At 34.9% G+C, this 22,152-nt stretch overlaps 1 protein-coding gene and 1 long non-coding RNA gene across 2 annotated transcripts in view; one reads left to right on the forward strand and one right to left on the reverse strand.

Annotated features, from left to right (window-relative positions):
• LOC127838647 (uncharacterized) overlaps positions 1-22,152 on the forward strand; it is a 337,890-nt gene that overhangs the window by 247,936 nt on the left and 67,802 nt on the right. The gene's annotated exons all lie outside the window — the stretch shown is intronic.
• LOC127838653 (uncharacterized) lies at positions 6,536-8,286 on the reverse strand. Its single transcript, XR_008029896.1, has 3 exons — positions 8,133-8,286; positions 7,022-7,818; positions 6,536-6,634 (listed from the first exon to the last, which is right to left on the reverse strand). It is a non-coding gene; the product is annotated as an uncharacterized LOC127838653 (long non-coding RNA).

Genomic DNA, 22,152 nt, shown 5'->3' on the forward strand with positions numbered 1-22,152 from the left:
TGAATGAGTCGTGTGGTGGTCGTGTGTTATCAACAAGAGGTCGAGAAGAAGTCGTGTAAACCCTTTTTAGTCGAGCTTGGTCGGGTTTGCTCTGGAAATTTCTGAGATTAGCAGTGGGAACCCACCTTAAGGGTAATAACTCTGCAGCCCCATCAACAATTTGATCATTATCTATCTTGGCTAAGATATACTATCCTTGAACCTTTTCCTCAAGTATGTTGAAGATTGGACAAAAACAGTGTTTTCGACTTATAGAGCGAAAACAGTGTAAAAGGCTAATGTTAAGGGAAATGTTAGGGCCTTAAACATTAGGATCTTAAACAATTCTTGGGGTGAAAATATTGCTTATAAAGACCTTATGTGCAAGATATAATATAAAAAAAAAATTCATATTTGGTGCAGATTAAATGGAAAAAAAATATTGAACAAGGTTTAACAGTCAATGTAAAATAATTCAAGGGCAATAACTCCTGGCTTGGGTTTAATTATAAAAACAAGAGCACCGCCTTGCGGGTGCAGACCGCTCATCTATTTTCTTTTTAAAGGTGAAGGGACTCTCAATTTAAATAACAAAGGACGGTATTTCAAAAATAAAATAATAAAAATAAATATTTGTGTTTTTTATCCGTTTCAAAAAAAAAAAATTTGGGGGGGGGTGGGGGGGGGTATCGTGTGATGGTGTGGTTGTCATTGGAAAAATTGGAGGGGGGGGGATTCGGGTGGGGGAGGGCGTTGGGGATGGTTTGGGTGGAGTCTATTGTGGTATGTCAGGTAAGAGTTGTTTTGTCAAAGTATCAATCAAATCTAATTGTAAATAAAGAAGTTATGGCAATTTTAGCAAAATTTAATAATTTGACCTTGAGGGTCAAGGTAATTCAAAGGTCAAGGTAAAATTCAACTTGCCATGTACAGTAACCTCATGATAGCACGAAAGTATTTGAAGTTTGAAAGCAATAGCCTTGATACTTTAGAAGTAAAGTGGATCGAAACACAAAATTTAACCATATATTCAAAGTTACTAAGTCAAAAAAGGGCCATAATTCCGTAAAAATGACAACCAGAGTTATGCAACTTGTCTTTTTACTGTCCCCTTATGATAGTTTGCGAGTGTTCCAAGTATGAAAGCAATATCTATGATACATTAGGGGTAAAGTGGACCAAAACACAAAACTTAACCAAATTTTCAATTTTCTAAGTATAAAGGGCCCATAATTCCGTACAAATGCCAGTCAGAGTTACATAACTTTGCCTGCACAGTCCCCTTATAATAGTTAATAAATGTTGCAAGTATGAAAGCAATAACTTTGATACTGTAGGAATAAAGTGGACCTAAACACAAAACTTAACCAAATTGTCAATTTTCTAAGTATAAAGGGCCCATAATTCCGTCCAAATGCCAGCCAGAGTTACATAACTTTGCCTGCACAGTCCCCTTATGATAGTTAATAAGTGTTGCAAGTATGAAAGCAATAGCTTTGATACTGTAGGAATAAAATGGACCTAAACACAAAACTTAACCAAATTTTCAATTTTCTAAGTATAAAAAGGGCACATAATTCTGTCACAATCCCAGTCAGAGTTACATAACTTTGCCTGCACAGTCCCCTTATGATAGTTTGTAAGTGTTGCAAGTATGAAAGCAATAGCTTTGATACTTAAGGAATAAAATGGACCTAAACACAAAACTTAACCAAAATTTTCAATTTTCTAAGTATAAAAAGGGCACATAATTCTGTCAAAATGCACGCTAGAGTTATCTTACTTTGCCTGCCAGTCCCCTCATGATAGTTAGTACATGTAAGTGTACCAAGTTTGAATGCAATAGCATTGATACTTTCTAAGAAAAGTGGACCTAAATGCAAAACTTAACCGGACGCCGACGCAGACGCCGATGCCAAGGTGATGACAATAAATCATAATTTTTTTAACAAAAATAGATGAGCTAAAAATCATAAAGTTTTTAGTGAAAATTTGATGAAAAACAACTGAGGCAGTTGAGGTGAATTTGAACTCGGCCTTGATAATTAATGCCCGTAAAATTTAATGTTCACAGTAAAAAAAAGAATTTCATCGGGGATACTTTATTAATGTTATACTTTCTTTTCAGATCATGAATAGACTTGCCATTAATTGTGCACTTTATTGCCCAAGTTGTAAAAATAACATGCACATTAATTTCAGCTTATATACTTAACACATGGGTATATTACTCTGACATAAAATTTATCGTCACATTTAAATAATCTTACCATAAAAATACCTTCTATTTGGCCCACTGGGTGCAAAAAGGTACCATATTATATTTAAATTAGAAGGCACATGGTACCTTTTTGCTCCAATGGGGCAAAGTTTTTATTTAATTTTTTAAAATATGAAATTTACTCACTCAGGTGGAGGTGGAAGAGTATCAAAACTTTTGCTTATCCCACAAACCCCGCTGTTTCTATGATGAGGAAACTGTCTGTATGATTGCTCCCTCATTGGTCTGTAGCGTTTACCATACCTAGGTCCGTGCCGAGATACATTGGTATTCCCTCTGTAGGGACTTATATGAGAGTGATAAACTTTCGCTGCTTGTGTTTCCGAATGAAGATTTGGATGATAGAACCACACAAATGACATGGCAAAGAAGATCTGTGTAAGATTTTATTTTCCATAAAAGCTATATGTACACATTGCTATGATTACTTGTGGTTACTGTTGTTATGGAAAACATTTTGTGTTGCAGTAACTATCGCAATGGAAATTTAAACTATAAGCATTTAAAGCAATTGTGAGAAAAATCCCACAAATTATGACAGCACAAAAGAGATCTATTATTAAGTAGCTAGAACTCACAATCTTCAAGTTTTAGTCCATTAAAATGTACACACACCATCTATCTAGCTGGAACAAACAACAAAAAACTGAATTCTGTCGTTCAATAATCCATCCACAGTTTCATTATCTGATCAGTTTCTAACAAAGTCATGGTAATTCCATCACAGATCAATATGTCTTTCCAATACCTTTTCACTCTAAATCATTAATAGAATATCAACGGCATGTTTTCGAATCGCTCTCCAACCATACAGTTTTTTCCTCATATAAATCTGTTTTTTCCTCTATATAAATCTGCCAACTGAACACTTTGACATTTGCATCTGCATGTCCCTTAGGCATGAAGCAACACTAAAGTTGTGAAATCTGTGTCTTTAGACAGCTCGCTATAGGCCAACAGTTGTGCAGATCAATTCAGATTTAAATTAACACACCCACTAACTTTTCCCCTAGTCATTCTAGTGTAACTGCCTAGCATCAAAGAATATACAGAACTTATGTATGCATTTAAGGCAGCCCATTCTACCCTAAGAATTCAGATATTACAGGATACTGTCACATTTAAATGCGGATGCACAGGTTCCACATTTGTAAAAGCCTGAGTCAATTCAAAGTATATGAAAAGGCACTCGATTCGGTAAGTTGCTTGTATTTTGTTAGAAACATATTGACTACATATGATACGCAGCAATTTTTAATTTATTATTTTTTTTTATTTGTTAAGTGGGGCTTTAATGCTGCAATAAAAAACAACCATATTTGTTATCAATACCTTCCTGCATAAAACTGCATTCCACCCTAAAAACACAACTATACTAGACGGTATACAACTACCGTATTTTACCATATCCTTTGCACACCTGTAACGTATTAGAACGTTCATGTTTTTTCTCTCCTCAAAACCGGGGCGATTTTTACAGTGAACGACTACAACGTTATAGAATACATACAAATTTCGTTGTTTCAAAACCAGATCCCAATTAAGCATAGGAACCCTGACACTTTTTTTCTTAAAAAATACAAGTATCAATGTTTGTATATGAACTGAAACTTAATCAAGAACAAACAAATAAAATAAGACAGGATAGTACACCATCTTATAGCCATTCCAATTTATCTCAATGTAGTAAGTCCAACCATAACATACACCAGAGGTCATTGCTGGAAATACATGGTACCACCATCTCGACTTAAACTTACACATGTGCTCATTCTTCCCGAGCACTATCAGATAATGGAACTTGTTACCATCTACAGTTGTTGCAACAACTACAATCGAGGACTTTAAGTCCAGGCTGCAGTCGGTTGCCTAGATAATCGGCCGTTTTTATCTTTTGACCGTTTTTTTCTTTTGACGCTCACTGTAAAAATTAATGTATGAAACAACCATTTTAAAGCACAGTTCTGTTCTCAAAGACACATGTACATAGTTCACCAATTTCGACATTACTTGTATTCGAGGCTTGAAGTTTATTAGAAGAAGAAGAAAAGTTAAAATCAATAAATATTTAAATGCTCAAAATTCATCTGAAAAAAAGCAAATGAGTGGTATTTTGAAAACAATGATTTTCTGTCATGTTTGTGGTATAACTTAAGAAAGTTCTGCATTTCAAATGTTTATATGACAACCTTTTGGTAAAAAAAAATCAACTCATACAACGGATCATGTGTAATATTATTTATTGATCTGTATTGATTTTTTCAAAAATACGTTTTTATGCGTTACAGAGGTTTATTTGCTATTGACACAGTTTGTAAAAAATACGCTACAGTTCTTCTTAGTATTCTCATGCACTTCATTTTCCAGTTGTATCAAAGCATAAAAATACGGTAGAAACTGCTATGGGGCATCCCTTTCTAAAACATATTATAACGTATTTAAGCAGATAATTGTTTGACGATAAACAACTGTGACGGTTAAAAACGTATGTTAGGCCCTATTTTCATTGTGAACCGTAAAATGTATTTTTTTTAAACGCGAAAATCCGTTACAGTATTTAAAATTGTGGAAAACATGCACGTTTAACAACGTTGTAGGTGTTACCTTTAAAAAAAGCCCTGGTTCTGAGAAGAGAAAAATAGTATATGTTTCAATACGCTACAGTGTTTCGCTGCAAAAATCAACCAGGTGCCTAAAGGATATATAGCGCACAGTTTTTACCTCCAAATTTCATAATAAAAATTGGGTGCACATAGTACATTGACAAAACGCTTTCCTGGTTGCTAAATTGGGAAAAATCCATTTTGCAATCACAAATCTTCACAATTGCCGCCTTTTTTTTATTGTAGATAACTACACCTTATAATGTTGTGGTCTGAAGGGGTAGTTGTGGAAACAACAAATAGCGGGTAAGGGTAGGTATGAACGGGGTAGTAACAGTTTTGACAAAAATTAAAAGATAAAAATATCTTTGTGGGTGTTTTCAAACTTCTTCATTGATTGCATTTTTATGGGCTGTTGTCGACATAAAATGAAAGCAGATAAAGGTAGGTGTGAAGGACTTGTGTTTTGCAGGTTAAAGTAGGTGTGAACGGGTACTTTTGCACTTCGTTATTGACATCTTTTATCGAAAAATTTGCCAATGGACTATTGATGCATGGAATGAACTTGACCCCAATATCATTGTCAAGCATTTCAAAAATACTGCATTTCGAATAATCTTGACGGGACCAAGGATGAGGCTATTTGGGAAGACCTGGCCAAAAATATATCAGACACCCGTACAGCTGAAGAAGACAAAGACACCACTGAAGACTGCTACTACACGGAAAAGCCAACTGGGAAGACTGACGAGGAGATGAGGAAGTTTTTTCGACAGCGACAACGACACGGATGATGAAAATTTTTAGGGTTTCGATTCAGCAGACATCGACAGAAGACCACTATAGCCAACGCACAGACCTTCAAGATGATGACAATGGCCCTTTTTAGGGCCCCCATATTCTCGAGAGAATAATCTTAAAAATTGTCTCAAATATACTGCTATGCAACCAATGCTCCTGATTGTATAAACGCTCCCTTCTTTAAAGGGGCCTTTACACATTTTGGTAAATTGACAAAATTAAAAAAAGTTGTTTCAGATTTGCAAAGTTCCGTTTTAGTTATGATATTTGTGAGGAAATAGTAATACTGAACATTTACCATGCTCTAAAATATCCATTATGTGCATCTTTTGAAGATTAAAAAACCTGAAAGTTATAAAGAGTTGCAACGCGAAACGATTGAATAATTTGGAAAGTTCTGTTGTTGTCGTTATATTTTGGTAAACAACAAGGATTGCTTATATAAGTAAAAAATACATCAGCTCATAGCATCAGCCTGGACGGTCGAGTGGTCTAAGCAGGAGACTTTTTACTCCAAGACTCCAGTGGTCAGTGGTTCGAGCCCAGTTGCGGGTTACTTTTTTTTCCTCTTTTTAATTGTATTATTGGTTTTTTTACTGGAGATTTTTTAGGTCCAATGTTTAAATTTATCAATATAATCATTTAATGACAAGCTTCAACACATGCCAAAATCTGTGAAAAAGCCACTTTTAAACAACAAGAGGGCCATGATGGCCCTGAATCGCTCACCTGACTAACCAAATACAATCCCAACCCAGATTTTATCAAGATAAACATTCTGACCAAATTTCATAAAGATTGGATGAAAACTGTGACCTCTATTGTCTACACAGGGTTTCTCTAATATTTTACCTATTGTCCTAGTTTTTGACCCCAGGTGACCCAAATACAATCCCAACCCAGATTTCACCAAGATAAACATTCTGATCAAATTTTATAAAGATTGGATGAAAACTGTGACCTCTATTGCCTATGTAACCCAGACAGAAAAATCCCCGACCACCATGGGGATCGAACCCGGGACCTCCCGGTTCCAAATCAGGCAGACACTCTACCGCGTCCCTATAAAAGCTAGCTCATAAAGCAAGGCAGTACAAGTTCTCCTTTTACCGAACCCTGCTACATACACCCCCTCCAATTGTGAAATTCTTCCACGAATTTCCTATTGCCAGGACAACTGATGTTTTTTTTTCGTTGGGCGCCAATGTAACCCAGCCAGAAAAATCCCCGACCACCATGGGGATCGAACCTGGGACCTCCCGGTTCCAAATCAGGCAGACATTCTACCGCGTCGATATAAAAGCTAGCTCATATAGCAAGGCCGTACAAGTTCTCCTTATACCGAACCCTGCTACACCTACACAAGGTTTTTCTATTATTTGACCTAGTGACCTAGTTTTTGACCCCAGATGACCCAAATACAATCCCAACCCAGATTTCTTCAAGACAAACATTCTGACCAAATTTCATGAAGATTGGATGAAAACTGTGACCTCTATTGTCTACACAAGGTTTTTCTATTATTTGACCTAATGACCTTGTTTTTGACCCAAGATGACCCAAATACAATCCCTACCCAGATTTCATCAAGATAAATATTCAGACCCAATTTCATAAAGATTGGATGAAAATTGTGACCTCTATTGTCTATACAAGGTTTTTCTATTATTTGACCTAGTGACCTAGTTTTTGATCTAGTGACCTAGTTTTTGACCCCAGATGACCCAAATACAATCCCAACCCAGTTTTTATCAAGATAAACATTCTGACCAAATTTCATAAAGATTGGATAAAAACTGTGACCTCTACTGTCTACACAAACAAATTGTTGATGATTTTTATATTATTTGACCTATTGACCTAGTTTTTGACCTCAGATGACCCAAATACAATCCCAATCCAGATATCATCAAGATAAACAATCTGACCAAATTTCATAAACAATGGATAAAAACTGCAACCTCTATTGTCTACACAAGGTTTTTCTATTATTTTACCTAGTTTTTGATCTAGTGACCTAGTTTTTGACCCCAGATGACCCAAATACAATCCCAACCCAGATTTCATCAAGATAAAGATTCTGACCAAATTTCATAAAGATTGGACGAAAACTGCGACCTCTATTGTCTATACAAGGTTTTTCTATTATTTGACCTAGTTTTTGACATAGTGACCTAGTTTATAAACCCAGATGACCTAAATACAATCCTAACTTAGATTCCATCAAGATAAACATTATGACCAAATTTCATAAAGATTGGATGAAAACTGCGACCTCTATTGTCTACATAAAGTTTTTCTATTATTTGACCTAGTTTTTGACCTTGTTACCTAGTTTTTGACCTCAGATGACCCAAATACAATCCCATCCCAGATTTCATCAAGATAAACATTCTGACCAAATTTGATAAGGATTGGATGAAAACTGCGACCTCTATAGTCTACACAAGGTTTTTCAATTATTTGACCTAGTTTTTTACCTAGTGACCTAGTTTTTGACCCCAGATCACCCAAATACAATCCCAACCCAGATTTCATCAAGATAAACATTCTGACCAAATTTCATAAAGATTGGATGAAAACTGTGACCTCTACTGTCTACACAAGCAAATTGTTGACGGACGCACACACGCATACATGCACGCACACACATACGGACGCCAGACATCACACGGTCACATAAGCTCACCATGTCACTTCGTGACAGGTGAGCTAAAAAATAATGCGCTCGAAGAAATCAGATTAAATGATTGCGCAATATAAAAATGGCGCCCATTTTCGGTCCCATTTTCAGGTATTTTGGTCTTGAATACTTTTTTCTATTCTCCATTTTGGCTTAAAAAAAACTCATCTGCGTTATACATGGGGGTGCGCTATACATGGTAAAATACGGTATACTATATTCCCTAAAAAGAATTACCAATATATGAATAATTGACACTTAATTTCCTGTCCATCCATTCCTGGTAATAAAAATTACTCGGCTTTTACCCAAAGTGCCACTTTTAATCTATCTAACTGTCAGTTGTAATTCCAATAGCCCACCTCCACTCATTAGGACATCCATCTTTGGACAAATGGATATGCACTAAAACATCTTTATCTGGAGGTTTCACAGGGATTGCATAAATACTAGAGTACTCGAAGGTTTGATTTATGCGGGTTTTTGCGAAGTTGGAGAAATCACTGATTTAATTATTTAACCATCAAAGTAATTATTAACAGAAATATAAATACATATTCTTTCACCAATTTTAAGTATAACATTGTAATAAAAAGGAAAGATAAATAAAATTGCTGAGTTGTCTGCATTTTATGTTTTTAACTATAAACCAATAGTGGAAATTATGCATAAAATAAGTTTGCTATATGAGCTCATAATATGAGTCCCGTTCTAAGAAAACTGGGCTTAATGCATGTGCGTAAAGTGTCGTCCCAGATTAGCCTGTGCAGTTTGCACAGGCTAATCAGATACGACACTTTCCGCTTTAATGGTATTTTTAGTTTCAATGAAGTCCCTCATTACCGAAAATCAAGTTTAGGCGAAAAGTGTCGTCCCTGATTAGCCTGTGCAGACTGCACAGGCTAATCTGGGACGACACTTTACGCACATGCATTAAGCCCAGTTTTCTAAGAACGCGACACATATACATTCTTCATATATATACGTGTTGAGAACACGTCCCCTTAAAGGGGCCTTTTCACAGATTTGGGCATGTTTTGAAGTTTGTCTTGAAATGCTTTAAATTGCTAAATGTAAACATCGGAACTAAGGGTTCAAGTATCACACACAAATAAAATTAAAGAAAAAAAAGTTATCCACACCTGGGCTCGAACCACTTACCCTTGGAGTGAAAACCTAGCCCTTAAAACCAACCGTTCTTACATATAATTATAATAAGTATTCTATACTGTATACAAGCAATCATCGCTATGCATCGTTATATCACAAAATATAACAATAACAACAGACCATCCCAAACTAATTTCAATTGTTTTGCCTTTGTAACGCTTTATAATTTTCACGTTTTGTAATCGTCAAAAGATGCTTGTAATGCTTATTTTAGAGCATGGTGAATGTTCAATATTACTGCTTCATTTCAAAAAACATAATTACAACAAAAATTTGCAAATCTGAAACATTTCTTTTTTAATTTTGTCAATTTATCAAAATGTGAAAAGATCCCTTTAATACTTTCGCAGCTATCGAAGAGCGAACAATTTTTCTCAGTCATTTGGTCCTAACTTAAGAAGTGTTAATAACCTCATTGAGTTACAGAGCTAAATTTTGATATAAGAGAAAAATTAATACAGAATATAATACAGGAAAATGGATTGAAACACGTCCTTTGTTTTAAATTTAATGATTTTGCCAGGACTATGAGTTGTGTTTCAGTTAAATTAGATATAGATGCTTGAGTTATCAATGCTAAAGTTACACAAGCTATACCTATACGTGTTCAGGCATGTTACAGATACCACTAATAATAGCCAGTTTCAAAATGCATCATTAAGTTTGCTTAACTATATGGTCAAAGCTTTTATCACATATTTAAAAGTGGGCCATTGTTGTGGAAATTTTCTAAATCCACCATAGGTTACTAAGTAATCAAAGTACTGGCAGCATAGCTCTAGATAAGGATTTAGTCTAAAGGGTATTTTACCCCCTGAATTATTGTTAAAGGTTGTTTCAGCCATAAAGGGTATTTCGGAATTTTGAGGTGTATTTTCCATTTCCATAGAAAACTGACATAGTACATGGCGTGTTTAATCTAGAATTATTATTATTTGTTAATTAATAAATTCAAACAGAATAAATTATCAATGATGATATGAACAGACTTTCTTTAAAATGTGCAACTTACATGTGTTGTATCTCTGCCTTGATTGGGTCTTTCTTGCATATAGTATTCATGTAGTAAACCACGAACGCCATTTCGCAATTAAACTAAGTTATGGCACTGCTTGTGCAATGAAAAATAAAGTCACACTTTATGTGGTCTATGCAAGTTAACAATAAACTTCTTCAACAATGAGATTGCTTAAAATTATTAAAAAAAAATCTAGAAGCATCATAAGATTTATGGCATATTGTTATATACAATTACTTCCTGCAGGAGCCGCTGTTCGATTGAAACGTCCCTTTTTAGAACCTAGAACACAATGGGCCACCATTTTTATTTCACGGTTCTTTTGATTGACTTACTTTTGATTCAAAGATTAACTTACACTAAACCCTTAACAGGATTATTTGGTAAACCGGCTACGCACTTTAATCAATCAAAATTGCGTACCGAGATTTGTATTGCGTAATGTTACGCACTGTGCCGATTTTTAAAGCGTTTTTTTTTATTTTTCAATGCGTAAATACGCAGATACGCATCTTATCTAGAGCTCTGACTGGCAGTACTGGTGTGACGATGCTTTTGAAGAGGATGGATATAAAACATCAATTTAAGTTTATCTATATCACCACAATTGTGTATGTTGATACGAACATTTGGGTACGATAAAAAATTTGGGTACGAAAATTTTGGGTACGAAAAAAAATTTGGTACGAAAAAAAATTGCGTACAAAACATTTTTGGTACGAAAAAAGTTTAGGGGTACGGGGAAGTAGTACCCGTGGGTAACTTGACCCATTGAGCGAAACTGGGAGGCGGGTCACATTCTTGTTCATTAAGTATGGAAATACCTTCATGATGATTCTCGAAAGTAGGTATGAGCACATAGCCGGACCATGTGAGCTCAATCGTATGAGCACTTGACTATCCGAGTTCGCCCACGAACATATGGATTAACTAATAGCGAAATGACCTTATACATGTATATGCTGAAATCTAACAATCGAAAAAAATATCAAACATGGTATGTACACTTAGGTGGTTGTGTAATTTCTGTTAGAATATCGTATTCAATCAGCGTTTTTTTTCCCTAAAGGGGAAAGGTACCTGTACCCCTACAATTGGGAATTTTTCGAGTCGTGAAATCTTCAAGTTGGGAAAAAAACGAGTCGCGAAATCAATGAATTGGGAAAAATTCGAGTCGCAAAATTGATGAATTGGGAACCTTTAAAATGCATGTAATCTATCATTAGGGGCTATATTCTGCATCACAAAGCATTTTAAACTCTAGGTTTTGACAGAAAAACTACAGTACGGTTATGATATTTTGACTATCGTATCATGTCATGTGAAAATTGTGTTATTGCCACTTCAGTTAGAATGTGCCCGTCAATTGGAAAAATATCTTCCAGTGATAGGCATAATCACTGAGGTTGCATAAAAAATAATATTAATAATTTTGTTTTAGCCCTTAAGTCTTACAAGCCCTGCAATGTTTCATGTGAGTTAAATTAAAAACTTAAAAACTAAACAAAAACAACAACAATGGATCTTGTACTGGTTTGACATCTTTTAACAATAGACAGTGAGAATAGTCACACGTAACCAAAATGAGTTTTTAGAGTGGAATGCTTTAACAATAATTTTCAAAGGTAAGTCTTATATTTTGTTTTGATTTTTTTTCAAATCATCAAATAAGATATTAAGATCATCTGCCATTAAATGCTTATGTATATGTTGTAAATAACTATAGGATTTTACACCCATGTCTCATTATTTTTAATTTTATGTTAAACTTTTATTTGTTTATATTCGTATCCGAATAGTTACTGTCCGGATTTGACACTTAAAAAACTATACATAGAAGTAATATGTGCATTTAACTCAATACGGTTACGTTTTTTTTTAATGTCAACGAAATTAGTGTTGAGAAAGTTTATTGATGTAAGGAAGACTGGTCTTAGCGATGGAATTCTTTCACGGGAAATATCGATCACTCGTCGCGGTTATGTAATCCTTTCACATTTTACACAGCGGTTAGAGTTGCGCCCCATTTGAAAAGTTTTGTTTACTTTCTACGCAACAATGTCCGGCGAAAATAAATGGCCGAAAATGAAAGGCTCCACAATATCAAAAGATATTTCCAGCGAAAATAAAAGGCACTGGCTATTGGGAACGGCACCTAAAATCGTTCGGAACGGTAGATATCGAGATTGGGAAAGGTCCGGTGCTAAAATTGGGAAGCCTCCGGTAGGCTTTGGGAAAGGTACCGTTCCCCGGTACTAGTTAAAGAAGGAAAAAAAACGCTGTCAATATGTAAATTTTAAATGATTGTGCCCGCACTTGAGTTTGTTGCCTTGTTTGAGTCTATACGCGCCTAGGCTGCACCCAGTGTGTGTATTTGTGTTTTTCCAAGGTAATGAGTTACCTCCGTGCTGAGGCTGCATAATGTTAAGACCCGTAGTGTGTCCAGCACTCCTACCTACATGTAATAAGATTAGATTGACGACAGTTGGGACGAATTTAGAATGATAGCTGCAATTTTCAGCTATTTGTTTTGTACTGAAATACTTTGTAATTTTTTATATGGTCAAACGCTGCGGGGGGGATGAGATTATCCGGAAAAAAACACCTGTCCGGAATGGTGGCCACAAAACAAACAAAATATAACATTGCGCCGGGAGCGGGAATTGAACCGGTGTCGTAAAGATGAAAAAGCAAACGTCCTTACCACTGCGCTAGCGGGACGGACAATTACACAAAGAAATGTTGTTTTATCTATATATATCATAGCAGTGCAGCGTTTACAATTTGCAGGTTCGAAATTGTTCGCATTCTTTAGTTTTGTGATCACGCAAAAAGTTAATTTTACATGTTTTTATTCGCAATTTATTTACTAAATCGAGAACAAATATCAAACAAAATAGAGAAAATATATAGTTGTTTCATTGGTCCATAAAAATAAAATGGATGTAAAATTACTTATTTGAAATTAACGTTCTGATACACTTATTGAATCTGTTTCCCCAGGATATGCTGTGCTATTAATATTTACCTTTATCAACACGAACGACAACTCTGCTAGGAGAATGTTTTCAATGAAAATCAACGAGCAATCTCCTACGCAGTGGCGAATGCCAAGGGAAATAACTGAAAAATCGAGTTATCTCAATCGGACTGGCTCGGTCTTTTAGGTTGCCATTGTGAAGATTTTTTTACTGGTTATCAAACCTTAGACGATGCTGTTCCAGCATCGTCAAAAAAGGCAGCCTTTAATGATACCCTAAAAGGGACAAGGGACGGTCTACCATGAATGACAAGAAAAGTTCTAAAATACAATTTTTTTTTTCAATTATTAGTTTATATTGATTAAAATATCACGACTGGTATATTACATTACTTGAAAAAAATTGTTAAGTTTTCATATTTTCAGTATATTATTCGGTAATAAATTTTACTGGGTACAGGTAGCAGGTAACTTAGTTACCACTTAACTATAAATAATGCAGGTAGATATCCAAGCGTGATATTTATTCGTTCAATATTGCAACAATTGTACTGTATCTGATTGCAACAAAGTGCCGTGTACAGTTCATATTCTTTTAAGAGATCAATGAACAGCGTCATCTATATTTATATTTCATTCAACTTAAGTTTAAGTCATTTTCTGGAAATTGGAAAAATTTAAGATTAAGCCATTTTTCGAAAATAAACTGTTTTTTTTTAATTTAATTTGTCATAATAATCTTACACAATTTTATATTGTCTGTTTACGTTTATTTGGTTCTCATTTGTTTTCAGCAAATCTTATGAAAATAAATATCGTAATTGTAAATGTTTAAAGCAAGATGCATTCCAAGATCATACACAAGAATTACTTCAATACATGTATATTTACTGTTATTCAAAATCATTATTTTGACAGACTACATGTGCTTATCTAAAGTTTGTGTTTCGTAATACACAGGATATTGGATTTTTAGTGCTTGATTGGGCAATAAAACAAAGATGCAGTCGGCGGTTTTCAATAGGCATTTTGTACTGACCAACATAATAATTAATGGTGCATGTGCTTACAGTGTATCTAATATTTAGGGATAAGAAACACGGATTCTAGACACTTTGGAAGAATGTCATCGCTGTGATCACGGGTGTTCCCGTTAACGATAGCTTGCAATAGCGGTGATTTCGGGTGTTTGCCGAACACCGCAGTCAGTGAGTAGCGTGTCTGTCCCCCGTGAAATGTCAGCCTTTTTTATTTTATGGTTTATTTATTCGCATAATCAGCATTAAATGCTTTTTGCAAAATAAATCATATGATAAATACATATACACAGTGTGATGAAGATTGGCTAAATCATAGCATACAAATAATCTCGATAGATAATATTTATAAAAAAAACACACACACACAAAAACACACAAAAAAGATATGAAAATGTAGCACAAAAAAACACAATGTTTATTATGTGAAGGAATTTAGACAACTAGGAAGCAACAGACGATTCAATGATTTCTTTTCGTTTTAACATTGCAAAATATATAAATTTCGACACTTTACGGATACGTTTTACAGACTTTGTTGACATAATTGTTTCGAAATATTTCAATGTGTTAAATGACAGCCTTATGTTGTATTTTAACCTTAACTCTCTATAAATTGGACAAATACATAGAAAATGAAATTCAGATTCAATCATATCAGATGTACACACTTTACACTTAATGCAAAAATGGAGAAAAAAAAATTAAAGACAAGAAAACCACCAAATGGCCGCCATTTTACTATTGCACAATCCAATAATCTGGGGCATTGGAAAGCTTAATAAAGCATTCAAAATAGGAAGCGTCATTATGATTAGGAGCATAGGTTGCATAGCACTATACTTTTCTGACAATTTTGTAATTTTCTAGCAACAGATTAACAGTCAACATGCATTTCGTGTAAAACGTGAGAAAATAAGAATTCATGTACATTGTGTCATTCTTCCTCGGGGAAAGCATGGGCTTTAAATTTGAATGCTGAATAAAAACTTTGTGGCGCATGGGAGACAGGGCTACAGTTGTTGAGATATATGTCAGTATTGACGTAAAACTGTTAATCGTTTATGTTGGACAAGTTGGGTTATTGTTTGTCGCACTACACAGGCTTGAATGTGATGAACAATGAAGGCGCCAAAAACCTGGACCAAACTGGAAAACACTTTAATAAGTCCCTGTTAACGTCCTACAGTTACCTGCAAAAAAGACCAAATACGTTTACCATTCCATTGTAAGCTGCCTATAATCAGACCGAAAATAGCCATAGAGGTGCACAAAAACAGACAAATAAATGTTCGCATTAACTTTATTCAAACATTTTATTTTTTTGTAAATAACTAATGCTACCCCGTTCATATCTGCTGTTACCGACTTTTTGTTGTTTCGACAATGGCCCCTTCAGTCTGTAAGATTATAGGGTGTAGTTTTCTGTAATAAAAAATGGCGGCTATTATGAATAATTATGATTACGAAACAATTTTGTGCAATTTAGCAGCCAGGATAGCGTTGTTTCAATGTATAATGCGCACAAACTTTTTTATTTGAAATTTGGAGGTAAAAAACTGCGAGCTATACAAAGGAAAATACTGTAAGCAGCAAACTTCACAAAGAGGTTACTTTCACCAATTCTCTTGACTGGCTGCTTTACACAGATTCAACTGTACAATTGTCTAGTTCTGTCAGTTTCATTTTTATCAACAATCCATTACCAAATTTATATAATAATTAACACTGTATAATGTGAATTTGGAATAAGACATTTAAATGGGAATGGACATCATTTTGGTGATTTTCTCAAACAAAACTATTCATTTCATGATCTGAATTTATTTTTGTAATATTTTATCTATACTACAAGCTTAATAAGCAATTTTCCATGACTTTTTCATTAACAAAGATTGTATTTTCATGGACACAGTTTCATTTCATGAGGATTTTTTTTTAAATCAACACACAATCCAGTTTACCAGTAAAATTAATTTAAATGATATTATTATATATGCAAGTATCTGTGTTCGTTATAATTTATCAAACTTAATAAATACAACATATAAAACTGCACATTATGCACTTTTGAAAAAACACAATATATTCCCAAATTGATGTCTTATTCCAACTTCACATAATACTCTGTTTAATGTACTTCTACAAAATAAAACATTTCCATTATTGATATATGTATTGATTAACAAAGAGAAGTGACAATTTTTTATTTTGGTTAAATAATCAAATTCTGTAGGAATTTTTCCTTAACCCTTTCAGTGCAGGAACGACAAATTTCCCAGCATGCAAAGGGTTAATGTTCCACATTTTCTGGTAGCATGTGCGACAAAGAAGGCCTAAATGAAATTGCAATCAAACCGGACAGTTCCAAATGCAATCTCAACCAGGTCAATAACACAGGAAATAATGCCAGTACCATGATGAAAAACGTGTCTTCTTATTGAGTTATAGATGGACAAATGATGAAGGATTGTTTCCAATCTAGATATGGACTAGCAATAAGAAAATATTGCATGAATAATTTCTCATAGGGAAGTAGGATAATGCAATTCCCATTTGAATAGAGGGCGGTTATTCCCCCATTTGTCTGTTTGACTCACAACACCATGTTTCAATCCAGAGCCGTCAACCACATGCTTTTTGGTACTCAAAAGCTTCTTTGTTCCTTAACCCTTTGCATGCTGGGAAATTTGTTGTCTGCTAAAATGTTGTCTGCTGAATTTTAAAATAAGCATTTTCTTCGATTTTTTTTCAAAGAATACTACCAGAATAGCAAACAGTTGGGATCCTGATGAGACGCCACGTTCTGTGGCGTCTCATCTGGATCCAAACTGTTTGCAAAGGCCTTCAAAATTCGGTTCCAGCACTGAAAGGGCTAAGTACCTAAAATGGTGGCCATATCAGCTTTGCAGACAGTACTCCAGATGGGATTCAAAAAGGGCAATGTGCTCTTTGGGCAATGTGCTCTTTTTTCAACAGGGCTAGTGGGTCCACCCAGTCATCATATCCATGTTGCATATTTTCAATGTACCATGTGCATATAGTGTATATTAAAAGTATTTACATTAACACATTTTGTTCTGTTTAATAAAATTGTGCAACATTAGGTTAATTAATTGAATTAATTAATAAAAACTTCATATAAAATTTGCAGTGATACTGTGATCAGGTTGGCAGGGAAGGGTGCTGCCAATTTTAGCAAATACCTAGCTCAAGCCCTGCAGAGGCTATATCACCTATTCAAACTTTCAAGAAAAAAAGTTTCATGGCCACAATTACAACCAAAAGATGGCACCATTTTAATTTCCTAAACAAAAAGCTAACATTCATTATGTTGTTAAGCTAACAGAACAATTCCTACGGCAACTACACAAAATCAGTCCTTCGACCTTAATTAGGCCTTTAAGAGTTTCTTGATTATTTTTACAAAAGCACTTAACTATGAAATAGTACATCATAACAAGATGTGTTTGTGAAACACAATGTCCCCCTATATGATGTTTGACCTTGAAGGATGACATTGACCTTGTGAAGGATGACCTTGACCTTTCACCACTCAAAATGTGCAGCTCCATGAGATACACATGCATGCCAAATATCAAGTTGCTATCTTCAATATTGCAAAAGTATTCATAAAATAAGCGATTTGGGCCATATATATTTGACCTCTGACCTTGAAGGATGACCTTGACCTTGACCTTTCACCACTCAAAATGTGCAGCTCCATGAGATGCACATGCATGCCAAATATCAAGTTGCTATCTTCAATATTGCAAAAGTATTTATAAAATAAGCGATTTGGGCCACATATATTTGACCTCTGACCTTGAAGGATGACCTTGACCTTTCACCACTCAATTGTGCAGCTCCATGAGATACACATGCATGCCTAATATCAAGTTGCTATCTTCAATATTGCAAAAGTATTCATAAAATGAGCGATTTTGGCCACATATATTTGACCTCTGACCTTGAAGGATGACCTTGACCTTTCACCACTCAAAATGTGCAGCTTCATGAGATACACATGCATGCCAAATATGAAGTTGCTATCTTCAATATAGCAAAAGTTATTGCAAAATGTTAAAGTTGGCGCAAACAGACCAACAGATCAACAGACAGACAGGGCAAAAACAAATTATGTCCCCCACTACTATAGTGGGGGACATTGAAAATGCACATAAATAAATTAAGAAATCCAGACCAAACTTAGAATATATAACAGCCATGCAAGACAGCAGTTGAAGCTTCAATTACCAGTATTACTGAGATGTGCATGAGCATAATCCACAATAATTTCCCTAATATGCTATTTATACATGCAATTTATGCTTCAATTATTTTAGCCTAGGAAAACTAGTATTTTAATGCATATGTCTAAAGTGTTGTCCCAAATTTTCATGTGCAGTTCCCAAAGGCTAATCAGGGACGACACTTTCTGTTTTTACGGATATTTTTGTCTAAAGGAAGTCCTTTCTTAGCAAAAATCAAATTTACGCAGAAAGCCCACTTTCCCCTGAGCGAATATTATTCAAAAGTTATCAACATCCATACATTCTCTGCGACTGCAAAACGTGTTAACATTACTCCATCATTAAATAACTCTGTTCTCAACATTACAAATAACATTGTAGGTGCCTTATTTGGCAATGGACAGAAACCATATTTCACTGAGCAGAGAAATAAATGGAAACAAGAGCTGTCTCCATAGGATGACATATGCCCCCAATAAACGCTTTGATAGAAGTTATTGAAATGCACTAAGTGACCCCATGACCTAGTTTTTTTTACCCGGAATGACCCATATTTCAACTAGACCTAGATATTGTCTAGATACAACTTCTGACCAAATTTGGTAAAGATCGGATGAAAACTACTTCAACTAGAGAGCGTACAATCAACAAAATTAATTTCCCAATTTAAGTAAAAAAGACACACGTTTTTCCCAATCCAAAGGGACCCAAAAAAACACTGGCCTACATGACAGACATTCAAACTCTGCTGAGATATCATTGCTATAAATGTTCTGAACAAGCTTCAACAAAATTTGGCCATAAATGTGGACTCTATAGTGTTCAAAGCTTTCTATTTAATTTGAATAAGTGATCTTGTGTTTGATATCAAGTGACCAAGTTTCAAACTGGGCCCATTTATTACAACTGGGACAAGCTGGGTAAAGTATAATATGCATTTGTGTAAGTATGCTTAGCCTTTCTTTTAACGTCGTCATTCATCTTGCAATTGTGTTAACCACCATAAAAGTATGTGTCGTGTGTAACACTTGTCTCTCTATCTCAAAGGTAAAAGTCACACTTAGAGGCCAAAGGTCAATTTTGGCCATAAAACAGCTTGTCCCTACTGTAAATATGAAATTCATCAAGCAATTTGAAAAAACATTGCACAGATGACAACTATGAAAAGACCGAATGTCTAATTACCTCAAATAAAATGTTAAAGTTTTATCACAAAATTAATACAAACTAGTTCATATGGAACCAAGCAGACTGAGGTTACTTTAGAATGCTTAGGGAAGTAACTGCTAAAATTACCACAGAAGTCAAAGCATAGTTTTCTCCCTTTGCCCCATACAGTGGTACATGTACTTAATACAAAATCATGCCATTAAGCAATGTGCTTATACAGATAAGATTTCGCGTCAATTAGTTTTCACAAGCTTTATGCAACAAGAGTTTTTTAACAAAAAGGAATTCTTCAAAACTTACATATATTTCTGGATCAGATGAGCGCTTTATTTTGGGCTATGATATTCCTCAGCAATTCTTTTTCAAATTAAGTCATTATACCTTCACAGTGTCGATGGTTGTTTGTAAATATAAAAGTATTAATTGTAAGTTTTCAAATGGAGGATGATGACGAGTCATTTTGTTTCAACCAGTTTCAACACTCCTGCCTTTCAGTCTCAGAGCTCACTCACATTTTCAAACCCTCGACCTCCATCAACGCCAAGCCAGTATATATTAGTTTTTCAGACACAGAATCGCCGTGGTGTTTTCAGCAGAATATTTCAGAATCTATCACCACCTGCGCTATTAAATCTAATAGTATTCTCTTCACAACATCATCTTTTCCTGACGGTTTAGGTCGATTAACAAATTGCAAAATTGAGAGCGTGCACTCTGTTTATGGATTAGTTTCCTAACCATCCGCGTTTAACAGCTGACATTTTCCCAATTTTTTGTACAACGGAAGTAATTTTTTATATTGACATCGGAAAGAACCGGTGTCTATATAAACTTACAGATAGTTATAGTTATTGACCATGATCATAACCACAACCTATATTTTTCGGCTATGGCTGTAGCTATAGAACAAAAGAAAAATCTGAATGTTCTTAATTTCATAAACGCTGTGTGAAATATTTATATTTATACAAAAAAAAGTCTTAATGACAGTGTCTGCATATGCATAAAAATAATAGCGTGAAGTAATATTGTTATGATTGAATTTTGAAATACATGTTGAAGTATACCACTATACCTATGCACCCTATTTGTTGTTAAAAAGGGCAATTGCATTGATTAACACAATAAGAGTTTTTCTCTTATTTGACCTAGTGACCAAGTTTTTGACCCCAGACGACCCAAATACAATCCTAACCTAGATTTCATGAAGAAAAACATTCTGACCAAATTGCATAAAACTTGGATGAAAACTGTGACCTCTATAGTCTACACAAGATTTTTCTATCATTCGATCTAGTTATCTAGTTTTTGACCCCAGATGACCCAATTACAATTCCAACCCAGATTTCATCAAGATAAACATTCTGAACAAATTTCATAAAGATTGGATGAAAACTGTGACCTCTACTGTCTACAAAAACACATTGTTGACGGCCACACGCACGCACGCACACACACACGCACGCACGCACAACGGACGCCGGACATCACACGGTCACATAAGCTCACCATGTCACTTCGTGACAGGTGAGCTATAAAGGGCAATCGTCATGAAGCTAGTAATAACCGCCCAGTATCATTAACAAGCGTCTGCTGTAAAACATTAGAACACATTTTATGCCGACACATCTTAAATCATCTAGAACGATATAACATACTAACATCACTTCAACACGGATTTCGTAGTGGACATTCCTGTGAAAGCCACAGTTAATGCTTACTATGGATTATATTATGAAAATGTATGACAAAAAGAAACAAGTCGACATGTTTATATTAGATTTTAGTAAGGCGTTTGATACAGTACCACATCGGAAACTACTATACAAACTTGAAAATTATGGAATAAAGGGTAACATCTTTAAATGGATCCAATCATTCTTAATGGAAAAAAGCCAAAAAGTTATTGTTGAAGGTGAATCCTCTTCTACATGCACAGTAGACTCAGGAGTGCCCCAGGGTACAGTGCTCGGTCCTCTACTATTTTTGTGCCACATCAATGACCTTCCAAAAAGTGTAACATCACAAGTACGTCTCGTTGCCGACGATTGTCTTTTGTATCGACCAATAAACTCTTTTGAAGATCATATCAACCTACAAAAGGACTTACATTCACTTGAAAAATGGTCAAAAGACTGGGGAATGAGGTTTAACGAAATAAAGTGTTATCTCATGAC

This window comes from Dreissena polymorpha, chromosome 7, assembly GCF_020536995.1.
Source record: "Dreissena polymorpha isolate Duluth1 chromosome 7, UMN_Dpol_1.0, whole genome shotgun sequence".
NCBI classification, from domain to species: Eukaryota; Metazoa; Mollusca; class Bivalvia; order Myida; family Dreissenidae; genus Dreissena; species Dreissena polymorpha.